This window comes from Poecilia reticulata, linkage group LG6 (assembly GCF_000633615.1).
Source record: "Poecilia reticulata strain Guanapo linkage group LG6, Guppy_female_1.0+MT, whole genome shotgun sequence".
NCBI classification, from domain to species: domain Eukaryota; kingdom Metazoa; phylum Chordata; class Actinopteri; order Cyprinodontiformes; family Poeciliidae; genus Poecilia; species Poecilia reticulata.
Window position 1 is genome coordinate 12,718,377 of NC_024336.1, and position 13,997 is coordinate 12,732,373.

General features: G+C 36.6%; 1 protein-coding gene across 5 annotated transcripts in view; it reads right to left on the reverse strand.

The window, feature by feature from the left end:
- grm3 (glutamate receptor, metabotropic 3) overlaps nucleotides 1-13,997 on the reverse strand; it is a 38,393-nt gene that overhangs the window by 20,886 nt on the left and 3,510 nt on the right. For 2 of the 5 annotated variants that reach the window (XM_008411248.2, XM_008411247.2), the window contains exons 2-3: nucleotides 12,804-12,864; nucleotides 2,611-2,667 (exon numbers count right to left, since the gene is read on the reverse strand). The gene's annotated coding sequence lies outside the window, so the exon portion shown is untranslated. The remainder of the gene's footprint in view (nucleotides 1-2,610; nucleotides 2,668-12,803; nucleotides 12,865-13,997) is intronic. The other 3 variants (XM_008411251.2, XM_008411249.2, XM_008411250.2) reach the window with 2 other exon arrangements.

A 13,997-nucleotide genomic window follows, 5' to 3' on the forward strand; every position in this document is an offset into this window, starting at 1 on the left:
TCCTTGATTCAAAGTGAGGAGCGGAAATCTGCACACGGTGCCACAAATGGGAACAGAGGATGACTACAACTCAAACACAGGGTGGGTTTCTGCTTCCAATCAACCCCCTTGTAGCCAGTTGTAATTATTCCCCTGAGTCCCTGAATACTTTAGATGTTTTCCTGTAAAACTCAGTTCAAGGGATGATGTACCCGACTTCCTACAGTCCTGCATTTAGGTCATTTATCTGGCACTAAAGATTTTGACAAAACATTTGAAAATGCACCACTATGAAGAAGTCTATAGTACAAAAGTGCAGCAGACTGGTGAATTTATGCAGAGACATTTTGTCGGTACACACCAAAGTTAATCTGAAAGATAAAAAGGATAAAGAAACTTTTAAGAGATGCTGGAATTACCAAATTTTGGATACGWGTCAGATCTTGTGGCTTCCACTATTACATTTCAGTATGAGGAAGAAATGTCTAACTTAAATACCAGCAAAAAAAAAAAAAGATGCATCACAGTGTCTGAAGATGGCAGCTTTTACAGTTTTGACATGACCTTCAGAGTTGTTTTTTTTATTATCTAAATATGAGTGATCTGTCTATGTTAAGATACAGAACAGAAAGCGCTTTACAGGATGATCACTGGGATTTCATTAAACAAGAACACAGACACTCTCACCTTCTTTCGACAAAAGTATAATGTTTTTAATAGACAATTTGGGGTCATTTTGGGATCATTTTGAAAGTGATAATTATTTTAATAATTATATTGATTAGATGACTTTCAAAATTCAAAAAAACATTATTCTGTTAATTAATTAACATTAGCTAACTCTGCTAACACACTCAAGAGTACAAGTCATGCTTTCTCTTGGGGAAAAAATAAGAAGAAGAAGAAATGGGTTTTGGCTGGAATGGCTTTTTTACATGTTTTTCACAATAGGTACAATTAAACATGGGAGGCCAAAGTATTATGAGAGAAGAACAAGTCAAAACGAGCAGTCAAGGAATTGAGAAAATATTTACTATAAAAAATTATGTTCTCCATGGAAGGTGGATCTGTATTAGCTGTTTCCTCTAATGCCTTACTGACAGTATGATTATTATTCCAAATCGCATCTTCTACAAGTAATGTCCTAAAAAGATTGCCAAACAATATGTAACATTATTTTTATCACTGCCCCTAAGGTTTTCAAGGAAATTGAATGTTTGCTTCATTATAACCTTATTGAAGGTGCAAAAGCAAGTGGATTGAGAGAAACAACATAGTATAAAATCAAATCAACAGAAATCCATTTCAGAGACCAAAAAAAATGTTTCACTACTCTCCACAGTACTGCTGAATATAAATCACAACAGCTTGGGTGTGCGTGAGACTCTTTATTCAATTGCCAACACTTCTTTGTCTTTATTAAGCCAGTAAATCTATAAAAATGACTGATCTGTTACTTTAACATTTGATTGATCAGATGGCAGGATAATTTTCCAATTAGACTTTCTCCTTCCTAAGTTGGAACATCACTTCTAAATCATTTTTTGTTTGATAAGTAATTTTGTTTTATGGATGCAGTGTAGAATTAAGTTCAAAGGCTATCTGAAACTATCGTAAGGTTTAAATATAATTTGTAGCCTTCTCTCCTGGTTTTTGAAAAAAATTCTGAATCACTAAAATATATTAAGAAATATATTAAAAATCATGAAACTATGTACTATTTACATTCCATTCACTTTACAAAAAGTCAATTCAATTCAACAAAAATAAATTCCAGTTAATCATTTTTATCAAGCAGTTCAGTGAAGTTCAGTTTATTATTTTAAAACGTTTTCCCAGTGGATTGAAACAAGTCATTAACTTGCAGCCATCTCTCCTCCTGAATGAGCAAGTAGCAACAGTGGACAATCGCTTGCATTTTGTTGTTGCCTTTTCAGTAATCCCTCAAGGCGAGTGTGCAAATGCTGTGCTACCATGAATTTTTCCAAAATGTTTCTACATTGGATATCAGCACATGCCCTGTTGTCTTGGTACTATTATAGTTTATATAAATTACAAATCACAGGGAATAAAATTTAGAGTAAATTTTAAACGTCTTATACTGTCTTATACAAGTTTTAATTAGGGATGCAAAGATCACTCCACCAGAGTTTAGAATAGGAGAGTTTTTCCATAAACAGCTCTGACTGGTGAGAGGCAGGTAAAATACGGAATAATCTTTTTTTTTTTTTTCTATTCATTACATCCATTAAAACTGAGGACACCCATCATTCTAGTTCAACAGACACATCAATAAACAAAGTGTACTTTGATACAGTCCTTGAGTTTAATTAAAGATAATCTAAAAGTTTAGGACATGCTCTGATGCATAAATAGGGAAAGTTCCTTAATTGATTCAAAAGTACTGCCTGTGTTAGGTAGTCTGAAGCAAGCTTGTTTCTTTTTTATGAGTTACAGTCTTGAGAAAAAAAAAGCAAGATCAAATGTCAACGTAAGCTAGAAATTGGTATCGATTGGTAAATGCCTCAGCTAGTTTTTTTAATCGAGCATTTTTTTGTATTTTACAGGAGGGCTTTGTTTTGGAACAATGTGTGTAGACTTCTGCTCCTAGTGAGTGATTAGTTGCCTTACCAGATTTGAGAAGATTAGAAGAAGATTGCAGCTGGCACAGGGCATCACCTCAGACCCCTTAAAGAGATGTGTGGGACACACATGGTGGGTTAGCAACAGATCTGCAAGGATGACTGAAAATAAAAAATAAAAAACCAGGAAAGTGCAGGATGTACTACTGACCCTTCTGCCAGGGAGTTATTATGCAGAGTAATATCTGACAGAAAACCCCATTTCCCTTCTGACCTCCCTAAGTCAGTGAGTCAGCTTCATACAGGGCACGGCACTCATCTTCGGGTTCTCACATTTGTTTCCTCCCTGAAACAAATTTTTTGCTTTTTCTTCTGTCCTTTCTTTCTTTTTTTTTTTTTTTACTCATTCTATTTATTTCCACCTCCCTTGCAGCCTCCACAGCTCTCAGTCTCCCCTAACAGGCACGGCTGCTGTGGATGACATGTATCCAGCTGAGAGCAGCTATACAGGGTCGATGGACCGCGGTACTGAGAGGAGAGATAGCCCCGCAACTCATGTGTGTTTGTGTATTTGGTCTGTTTCCACCGTGTACGCGCGTGTGTATGCTTGTTTATTGGCCTTCTGTGAATCCAACAGAACTCACAGATGCAACAGCAACGTAAACCTGACAGGAAGGAAAGATACAGTATGTGCAACTGTGCGTTAAAGGACTGAATATAAAAGGAAATGTTTTCGTAACGTGAAATACTTACATTTTAGATCTTTACATATTTATTTCTGTCATTTTGTATGGTTAAAGGAAAGGAAAATGAGCACATTATTACCTCTTGATAAATGTCTGAAAAGAGGACTACCTTTACTTGGCCCTCGCTAAACAATTACATGGTGTCCTAGACTTCACTCAGTCTAAAGGGTGCAATGGGCTGTGACCATTAATTATTCACAAAGTACACTTTAAGGGGGAAAAGCCTGATGATCCATAAATAGGACAGAAGGATACAACAAACTGCAAAAAAACAAGTGGGCAGCAAGACACAATGCACACCCTTTCTTCCCTTTTTGTAACAGCACACACCATTAAGAAAAAAAAGAGCAACTTGCTTTGGCAAGGAGCTTTGTGTGTGTGTTTCAGCAATTTGTAAGGCCCATTTTGCAAATAAATGCTACGTTGTGAGGAGCCACCGCTCCTGATGAGGCCCAAAACCCAGCCCCCACTGGAAGAAGAAATGCTGTTAGGATATTGAAATGAATAGAAGTCAATGCAAAATCCTAGTGAAGATAGAAAGATGTATTATGTGTGTGTGTGTGTGTGCCCTGGATGTTTTAGTACTTGGCTTACTTGGGTTAGAGCCCTTTTCATTTACCAATCAAAGTCAATAATCAGGTTCCCCGAGCTCAGCCTTTCCTCTATTGATTAATCAGTCTACTCCGTGAGCAGAATTACGTCCAAAGGTTAAAAGCCATGCCATGTTAGAAACATAAAAATCGACTCTCTTTGGTTTCGCACACCACTGAAATTCATAATATTAAATTGCATTCATTTTTGCTTTGCATGGTCATAATTTCGCACCGCAGAGTGTGCAATCCACATGCTGGGACAGATAAAGAAGGGCTTTTAAAATGGAATTATAATCAACCCCCGCAAGAAGTGTTGTGCTTCAGGGCCACTGAGGCTAAACTGTGCTCTCATGTGCATTTTGTGCTCCAGAAGTGTTCTCCACTAAAGGATTTTAGAGCACTACACAAAATTTAGACTGCRCGGGAGCATCCAGAGTGAATTATTTGCTTCACTTTTGACCCCCCAAAAAAACTCATTCAAAATGCTTTGGAACACAAGAAATAATTAATTAACTTCAAAATGCTCACAACCTTTACCTTCTCACTAATGTTCAATTAGCTGTTTTGACTTAAAACACTTCCAATGTAATTTTACAACTCCGCAATCAGCATATGACGTGGAGAAGCATGAGACAGCATTTGGGTTAAGCCTTTTCTCCTCACTAAAGGTGAGAAGAAGAGCTGGCATGTACAGACATGCATCGATAAACAGCTATGGGGTTATGTTATGTTAGAAGTACATGCTCTGCACAAGTTTGACTTCAACTTGAGATGGGATTTATGTCTCTTTGAAGGTAGTCAGATATAGGGCATCTATTTCTTTCTAAGACCTTATTTTAATATCTTAATTACTATTTTTAAGAAGCAAGTGTGGAGTAATTCATTTTATGCTGCATTCATGGCCTTGTGAAAAAATCGACTTTTTGATGAGCTAATATGTCTGCAGTATTTGGAAAAAAAATAAGCTGTCTTAATTAGTGATCGTCCTATACACTGTTGTAGTATACACTCAAAAGCAGAAATGAACAAATCAACTGGGTAATTTTCTGATCATGATTAAAAAAACAGCTCCTCAGCTAACGACCCAGCAGCAGTTTGGAGAAGCTTGAATGACATCGCTGGCTACAGATGCCCATAAACCCACAGTGTGATATATGGTTTAAAAAAAACCCCAGCAATTCACACCTCCAACCAATTATCCTACAGCCCATTCCCACACAGTCCACATGTCTATCTTAAACATTTTTGTCCTGTGTTGCCATGGAAATGGCCTTTAAACAGGTATAGAAAAAAACGGGTTCCAGAGTGAACATTTTGCCCTCACGTGTTTGTGACGTTTTGACATCGAACCTGACCTCTTACCCCAAATGTGTCCTACGCATAATACACAGCAACAACAATGGTGGATTACATATTCGTAGTTGTGCTTCAATTGCTGCAAAACTACTGCAAAAAGTTCTTCAATACCCCACTTTGTAATTTGCCAGTCTTGTTTTCTTGTCATGCTTATCGTGTACCTCGTGTGAATGCTTTATGCGCATTTCCCATTTTCCGTCTTTGGTGCCACTTACATGTCTTGGGAAGTGAAAACAGTGTTGTGGGCCGTTCTCAGCGTTTCTGTGTGAATGAAAAAAAAAATTCTGAAAATGGTCCCCTGTGCATACGTGGGCGTTTTTGAAACCAATAACCCCGTTTTAGAAAGAAGCGTTATCTGCAACTCTCAAACACCCTCCACTCTGATGCCCTGCCTACACTAAAAATCATTAACAAAGATATAAATAGGCTCTTTCAGCAACAGAGCACCAAGAAAGCTCCAGGACCTGATAGTATGTCCCTCTTCTGCTTGACAGCCTCATCTTCACTCAGATCCCCTACAAGTCTCTGGAGCTGTGTGAGGTCCCCTCCTGCTTCAATTCAAGCATGCCACCATTTTCCCAGGCCCCAAAAAGCTCACCGTCACAGGATTAAATAATTACAGGATTGTTGCTCTGACTTCAGCAGTCATGAAATCCAACTGGTGTTGAAATGTGTGAAGGCAGGCCCCCTGGTGGACCTGCAGCAATTTGACTAGTGGGCAAACAGGTCAGCAAATGATGCAGTCAACTTGGGACAACACTGCATTCTCTGCCGCCTCGACGATTCAGTGATGTAGATGAAGACTTTGTTCATATTGGTTTGAGCTGTTCAGGGGTGAACCTATGGCTTTGAATCAAAAGTGTGTTTGAGCTTAAGGTCATGAAATGATGGCTGGACATTCTTTTTCAGGATTTTCTGTTAGAGGTCAGATTTCACAGGTGTACGATTGCAAAAAGTGGTTCAAGTTCTGAAGCAGCAACGCAGCACCAGACCATAAAACTACCACCACCATGTTTTACACTCTTTATGATGGTCTTTTCTGAAATTTGTTTTAAGCCAGATTTAATAGGAGGCATATTTATCTTTTATATTTTGTTGTGAGTCAACAGAATGTTTTCTAAAATTGTTGTTTCTTTTACAAGCTTCCGCAAGAGTTGCAATTTTGGTAAGATCGGAATTTTCTGCTCTGGGTATATTTTCAAATAAAAATAGGAGTTCTCTTCTGTTTCTCTGCAATAGGTCATCTAGTTATTTGCTCCAAATAAAGAATACCCTCAACTAATCAGGGCATTCTGTACATCCTTGAAAAATTTGATAGCTACATACTTAGCAGAGTAAGTTTGAAATGCAATGCATCACAGCAAAGCCACAAAATGTAATACGAACAACAAATATTGTGACAAGTACTGTGGAAAATAGGAGAAGAAAAGCTTAGGAATAAACAGCATGGCCTGTACTTATTATACAGGTATTTTTTTATATATTGTATACAACTTTGAACTTCTTGCTATTTCCATATTTCATTTAAAGGGCGTAAAATTTCTGCACCACAAATTTCTGATCCGAGAGCCTGTCTATGTTTGCTGCGGCAGGAATAACCACAGTACAGCCACAGTGGCATAACGAGGCATTATCTTGACGATTTTCTGAGTGAGAACAGTTTCTGTCTCCATTTTCCTCACACTGTGTATTCCCTAAGTTTTGATGATCCACAACTCATTTGACATGACTTGGATAGAAATGTCTGTTCAGCCTAAAAACAGACCAGTGGTGGTGAAATGTGTGGAAGTATTCATCAGGACCACATTTCATCATCGCAAAAGACGGCAAGCCTGTCAGATGGAGAATTACCCCTCTGTGGATGGAATCTATCAACTTAACTGTCATGTAATGACCCTGGGAGTTATCGCGACACATCAGTCAACCTTGCCATGCTACAGGTCCCACCGCATACTACCTAAATTATGTTCACACACACGCTGGTCCGTCATCTCTCAGGTTGATATATGGGAGTGAGCACTTACAAAGGAGGGGAAATGGAGAACGGTGACCATAGTCATCTGAGGAAGTTACACAAATGCATTTAATCGGCTTGTGTGGACACAAAAGCCTCTTAGACAGAAACAATGTTGGTTGTTTTGGGTTGATTCAGGTTAGGTAGTGATGTGTAAAAACCAATTACTGCAGTGATTGCTCTGTAATTATTAGAATTTAAATAATGTATTTTCCACTTTGCACTCCACATTATTCCTGGATTTCACTTTTTCATATTCTTATTTAGTTGTAACAGTCATATTTAAGCCACAACACAACGGCTTGTAGTTTTAATTTGAACCTAAGCCTTTTCATTTGTCAGGAAATGTAAATAATAGTTCTTCATTTATATAAACATTTCTTAGTTATGATGAAAAGAGCTCATGCAGATTTTGTAATATGTATTACAGCATTTATTAATTTTATAAATATTCGTTTTACTAATTTGGTATTTATTGTATTTACGCAAGTCACTACACAATAATGAAGACAAAACTGTGCATTATTGACTGTTAACTCTTAATGTTGAAGCATAAGCCATTTTTTAATACCTTTCTCTAGATAAATGATTTTTGTTTGATCAATATGTCTGCCAATTTAGCTGAACAAATATTTGTGAACAAAATACCTTTTTTCTGTTTTGGGACAGCATATTTTTTCAGAATTTTCATAAAAGTTAAATTCAGTCGAGGGAAAACTGACTTTCTTTAATTACAGAGTAAGCTACTATGCAAACACCACATCTACAACTTAAGATTCATATGACAGCAGCTTTAAAGGAGAAATAAAAGCGAGCTGTTTCTCTCCAAATGTTTTGAGTTTTACAAGCAAATTCTTTGAATTATTTTAGCAATCTTTTTTCATTAGGGTTGTAATTGAAAAGAAAATGTGCTGTTGGGAGAACATGGCGATTCGAGATAAAATAAAGTGAAGAGCCGGGAATTAATCTCGACGAAACAAGGAGCCAACACAGCATCATTTTCAGTCCCGACAGTAAGGTCGTGACCAACTGCCTTCAACCTGACAAAGTGCAACTGCTGGTMCCAGCTCTTACTGGGAAACCTTGTTAATGTATTTTTACTACTAGGTAAATCCTGAGAAACATCCAGCTGCAAGTCTTCTTTTGCAACAGAGAATTTTATATTGCTAAAAAAATCTTGGATGGTTATAACTAAAGAAGAAAGCCTTTTATTGGTTCCAAGTCAGACAAGAGAACTGGTTTTGAAAGTGTTATCCCACAGTCAAGACTACTTATTTTATTCCTTCTAACAAAAATCTTTTTCTGGTGAAGATGTCAGAGGTTGTATGCTGAAAATTCAATGCAGAAATCCCAAGAAGTAATTAAGCAGCAAAGAAATAAAGAAAAAGTTAGTAAAAAAATAAAATAAATGCTTTTATATAGATTTTTTTTAACCACATTCACATTTGAAAACCTTTGTGACATTTTAAAATGGTTTGAATTTTGTTTTAAATATCCAATAATAACAAAAAGGTAAGGAAAGGCTGTACAAAACKTTTTTTTAAAATGCTTTTGAAATGCTTGATACAACAGTTAAATGACTACTTAATTTCTTAAGAGAAGTAARCTGTCTAAAGTAATCATGCAGCAGTGTCTCAACTGGAAAAAAAAGTCCAGACTTTGACTAGGCTGCTCCTTTAATAAGCCATTCAGATTGAAAATGTGGGTCTGTTTTTATTAATTATGCTGCTGCACTATCTATGCACTTAAGATTAGTCGACAGCTGCACGCGTCAGGATTTTCTGGTGGAGAGTAGATTTTTTTGTTAAAATCAGGCCTGGAGTACTTTAGATTTTGTTGTTTGTTTATGGCCTGCAGGATGAGTCATCGTTGCACTTTTGCAGTTATTTTTGGTCGGCTTGCTAGTCCTGGGAAGCTTTCCCATTGTTCCATGTTTTCTGCATGTGTTCACGGATCTTGCAGAAAGTTAGAAATTGATTGTTTAACTGAGAGATGTCAGTAACTTTCTTTTTGTGGTTGCTGTTCGAGGGACAATGTCTCATTTTTTTGAGATCTTGGTCTACTTCACATTGTACATTGGTTCTGTTGAAGTGATTGCCTGACTGTAAAGGCCAGACAGTATTTTAATCTGAGTGAGGCTACTGAAACTCACCCCAATTTTCAAAGAGGTGTGATTATTCACAGCTTCTTTGTGACTTAAGAGTGGGAAGCAGTATGATATTAGGAGATCTTGCGACGTTGATAATATTGGTAAATATTTTGACAAAGATCCTATAGTGATCCTACTTGTTTTTATGATTTTGATTATGTAATGTGATGTGCCTATTTCTTCTTCCAACAACCTTTGGCATCCCTGCACATTAAAACCCAGAATCATTCAACCAGCATAACAGTGTCTTATAGCATGTTAGAAACACAACTTCACATTGAAAATAAAACTGTTTAAACTGTCCAGCCCCAATAAAAAGTTCTAATTACAGTTTAAGCATTTTTCTAAATACTGTAAACTACATTGATTGCTTCCCAGTGACATTCACAGCTCACATGCAGTTCCTGAGTGTGCAGCAGATGCCCACACAGCAGTGAGCAAGGAAAAGCTGAGCGGTCTGATGGAGAGGGTTCGACCTGTTCATTAGCAGCGAATATCCAGGGTACTTACTGTACCAGATGCAACAGGGAAGGAGAACTAAAAGGGCAATTGTTGCTTTTAATCTATCAGTCACGTGGGAAAAAGGGTGTTTGTGTTTAGAGGAAAAAACTGTTACAGAAAATTTTAATGGACATAAAAGGTCTTAGAACTTTAGTGGAAAATTCTGTTTATTTACGTGTAGCCATTATTTTCTACTTGTTGATCAGGAACATACTTTGTGTGCTGCAGCGGTTTGAATTGCTGTCAAATCTAAAGTGGGGAGAGAGTTGGAGCTGATGGAGTGTAATGTAATCACTTGTGTTAAAGGTAATTTCATCAGTTATGACATAAATAAACCAACTCAGTCAATGAATAAAACAATCAAACATGTAATGTGCAACTGCGTAACCTCTGACATTGCTGAGAAAGATGTGGACACCCACACTGTTGGTGTTGTGCTTACTAAAACAATATGAGCTCTTCTCTGCTGCAAACTGTCACACTATGACGGAAAGAAAAAACAATACAAAAAAATTCCACAAAGTGAAATTCTAGGTGCTGGTTGTATTTCAAATTTCCAAATATTAGACAACTGTAGGATCTTTGTCTCATCAGTGTCCCGCTAGGCATTATTAAGAACTGGGATTGCTAAAAGATGCACTCATTGACTTTTAGTGGAAGCTTTTGTCTTGATAATATTCAAATCATGACCACAAAAGCACCTTTCACCATCCATCTCACCATCGCACACACTCTTACACACACTCACACATTTTTCCCTCCTCCAGATCATCATTTATTAAAGAGTCTGATCTGTCRTAGACACACACCATCACAGCTGTACATCCCACTGCCCTTTCACTGCCTCATCCCCTGAGCGGACGGATGAATGTGTGAGTGTCTGTACTTGTAGGAAACAGGAGTGTGTCACCGAACAGACATTGTGATGCATATGCTGTGCATGTGTGCGTGTGTGTGCACGCAAACCAGGATGTGTGAATGTTTTGTGTGGGTTTGCGTGTGCAGCTCAGTGTATGTTGTGACTGTAGTGGATGATGAGAGGCGAGCTGTGGGAAACAGCAGTCATTTCCAGACACCTCCTTGTTTCCTCACTGGAGCAGAACAGTGTAAGGAACATGTAGAGTGCAGCAACAGTGTTTTAATAAAAACTTGGCAAACCAAGAACTTCAACTTGGCCTTCAAAGGAAAAGCCTTCAAAGACACTTTTTTTCAGAATAAAATATCCTTTCCCTTCAACTAAAGAATAAGTATTCATCTCTATCTTATCATGCTTTGCAAAGGTATTCATACTTTCTCAATCTTACTATTACAACAGTCAATGTATTTATTGGCATTTTATGTGTAGTCCTTTACAAARTATGTTGTTAAGGTAAAGTAGATGGAAAAGTTCAGATGTTTTTCAAATATTTTGGAATAAAATGTAAAAATGTATGGAGTGTGTTTTGCCTCTTTGAGGTCAATACCTTTACTGCAGATGRAAACATTTTGTAAAAAAATTATACAAAAAGAAAATCTTCCGTTGAGTGTTTTAAAATACATACAAATAGAAATGTGATTTTTTTTTTTTTTTTTGCTTCATTTTTTGACTCCAGTAACCAGTGTCTTGTTTTTATTTATTTATTTTCTAAGTTTCTGGAATGAGTAAAAAGAAGTTACAAGCACTTTTTAGAGCCAGCGTTCAGTGATGTTGARCTCCTAATTGTTTGAAATATGTCCACCTCAAGACTGAAATTTTGTCCCTTTCCAATTCATAAAATACMACATCATATCACATTCTTCAAGTCCTGATACAGTTTTAAAGTTTTAACCTTAGCCCAATCCCCCTAACAAACAGACATGCTTTGATTAAACCATCATATTATACATGTGGCTGTGTTTTTAGGGTAATATTGTCCTATTGAAAGATTAACCTGTGGCAGCACAGTCTCAAGACTTTTGCAGCCTTTAACAGGTTTTCATTTAGGGTTTCCATGTAGCTTCATCTTTTCACCAGCACAGACCAGCTTCCCTGTTTCAGCCCAACAACAGCATCCCCACAGGATGATGCTGCCACCACTGTGTTTCAAGGAGGGGCTAGTGTGTTTAAAGTAATCTGCACAGTTTAAGTTTTGCACACACTGCATTTTGAGTGTAGGCCAATAAGGTCAATTTAATGTCTGATCTGGTCAGAGCACATTTTTTCTTTCACTTTATTTTCACATGTATGTCCTATGAAACTACAATCACAATTTATGTCTTAATAAAATGATTTATTTGTCTTTTCTTTTGTTTTTGCTGCCTTCAAAAGCAAATCAGATTTGTGACATCACAACTAAAGTGCAATTGGGTCTTTGACTAAAACATAAATGTCTCTACAACAAATTCGTCACTCTCAACTGTGCATTTTATAGCTCCTCCAGAGTTACCAGGGGCGTCTTAGCTTCTTCTCTGACTAATGTCTGCATAAAGCATTCTCTGAGGCCTCCTACGGCGCAGGCCTCCACAATCTCATAATAATGAGCTAATATCTATCATTATGAGATCGCTATCTCGTAATTATGATATAGCTTGAATTGGCTCCCTGGCGATACAAGGATATGGATGAGTCAAAATTGGCTTGATAAAAAAAAAAAAAAAAAATTATGTTGCAAAAATCATTGAGCAATAATTCAGAAGTAGTTTTACAGCTTAGCATTCTCAAAAGTAAGTGTAGCTATATCTATTCTAAGCAATCAGTCAATATCAGAACTACAATCAAAACAGCAATCCTTTTTGAAACATCCACTTAAATTGTTTCCCCTAAAAATGTTAAAGAAGTTTGTTTTGAATGATAAAAGGAACAGGAAATCCATCCAGATTTGGTTCAGTTCATGCTTTTAGAAAAGGGGAAACATAATCACCTACCTGTTTTCTTAGTGTATTTGAGTCCTTTTGGCTAAGCTGGTGTGTGACCCCATGTTTTCATCTTTGGAAAAAAAAAGAACAAGAAATAAAAAAAGACATATATGTTTCCATAAACATTTCTAGACAATTCAGGTCTTTATCTATGCTTTAAAAAAATCAGCTTTTATAAAGTTAGTAAAATGGACAGTGGCATAAAATGCTTCTAAATCAGTCCTTTGATACACCTGTAGAGCTTCAGCTGTTCTCAGTGGCACTTAACCTTTAAATTAGATTATTACTGAATGATACATACAATGGCACAGCTGCTGATGGATTGTATATGTGCTTTCAGATTTGTTGTCCTTTCTCTGTCACTGTTGTCATGGCAGGTTTAACAAAAGGCTTTAGAAATCACACAGAATCAATTATCCTCTGCTGAAATACTAAAAAAACTCACTTTTCATTACATATGTTATTAAATAAAATGTGAGAAAACCTGGTTTGATTTTCAACTTTAATACAGCCTAATGTAAAGAAACAAATGACAGTTTGTGACTTTTGAGTATGGTGACAAATACAAGGAAAACTACCTTCGTTTCTTATTTCAACTTTTAATTTGACCAAATAAAGAATGGGATTCACATATCATAATTTAAAAACAAATATGTATGGTTTTTCTTTTTCTTAAATTAAAAACACTTTAGTTTTTAACCAAAGTATGATTTCAGACACCTCAAATAAGTACATGAAAAAATAATTCATGAAGTCATGCTCCTGCAAGACTTCAGTTTTTCCACACAATTTTATTAGGATTTAAGCCCACTTTAAGACATGTACAGGGTATAGTAAAAGGGAGATCTTGACATTTTACCAGAATATTTTAAACTTAGATGACACAATGAAATGTCAGAACACATATTTAATAGAATAGAGACATTACTAATATGCTTCAATTCCGGCTGTAATGGAAGAAAGCCTTTCAGGTAAAGCTACCTCATTTATCCTGCATATCCTACAAAATAATGTCTAAACCCTCTTTATACAAAGTAGCTTATAAAATAAAAGTGACAGTGTTACAAAACGTGTACTACTCCATGCATGGTATTAATACTGTAAAATGCTGGGTACTGTGCTGTACGCAGTCCAGTAAAAGAAGCCGTATCAAACCTACAAGGCCGTTTCTCCTCATGTAATCACAGACATACACACACACAC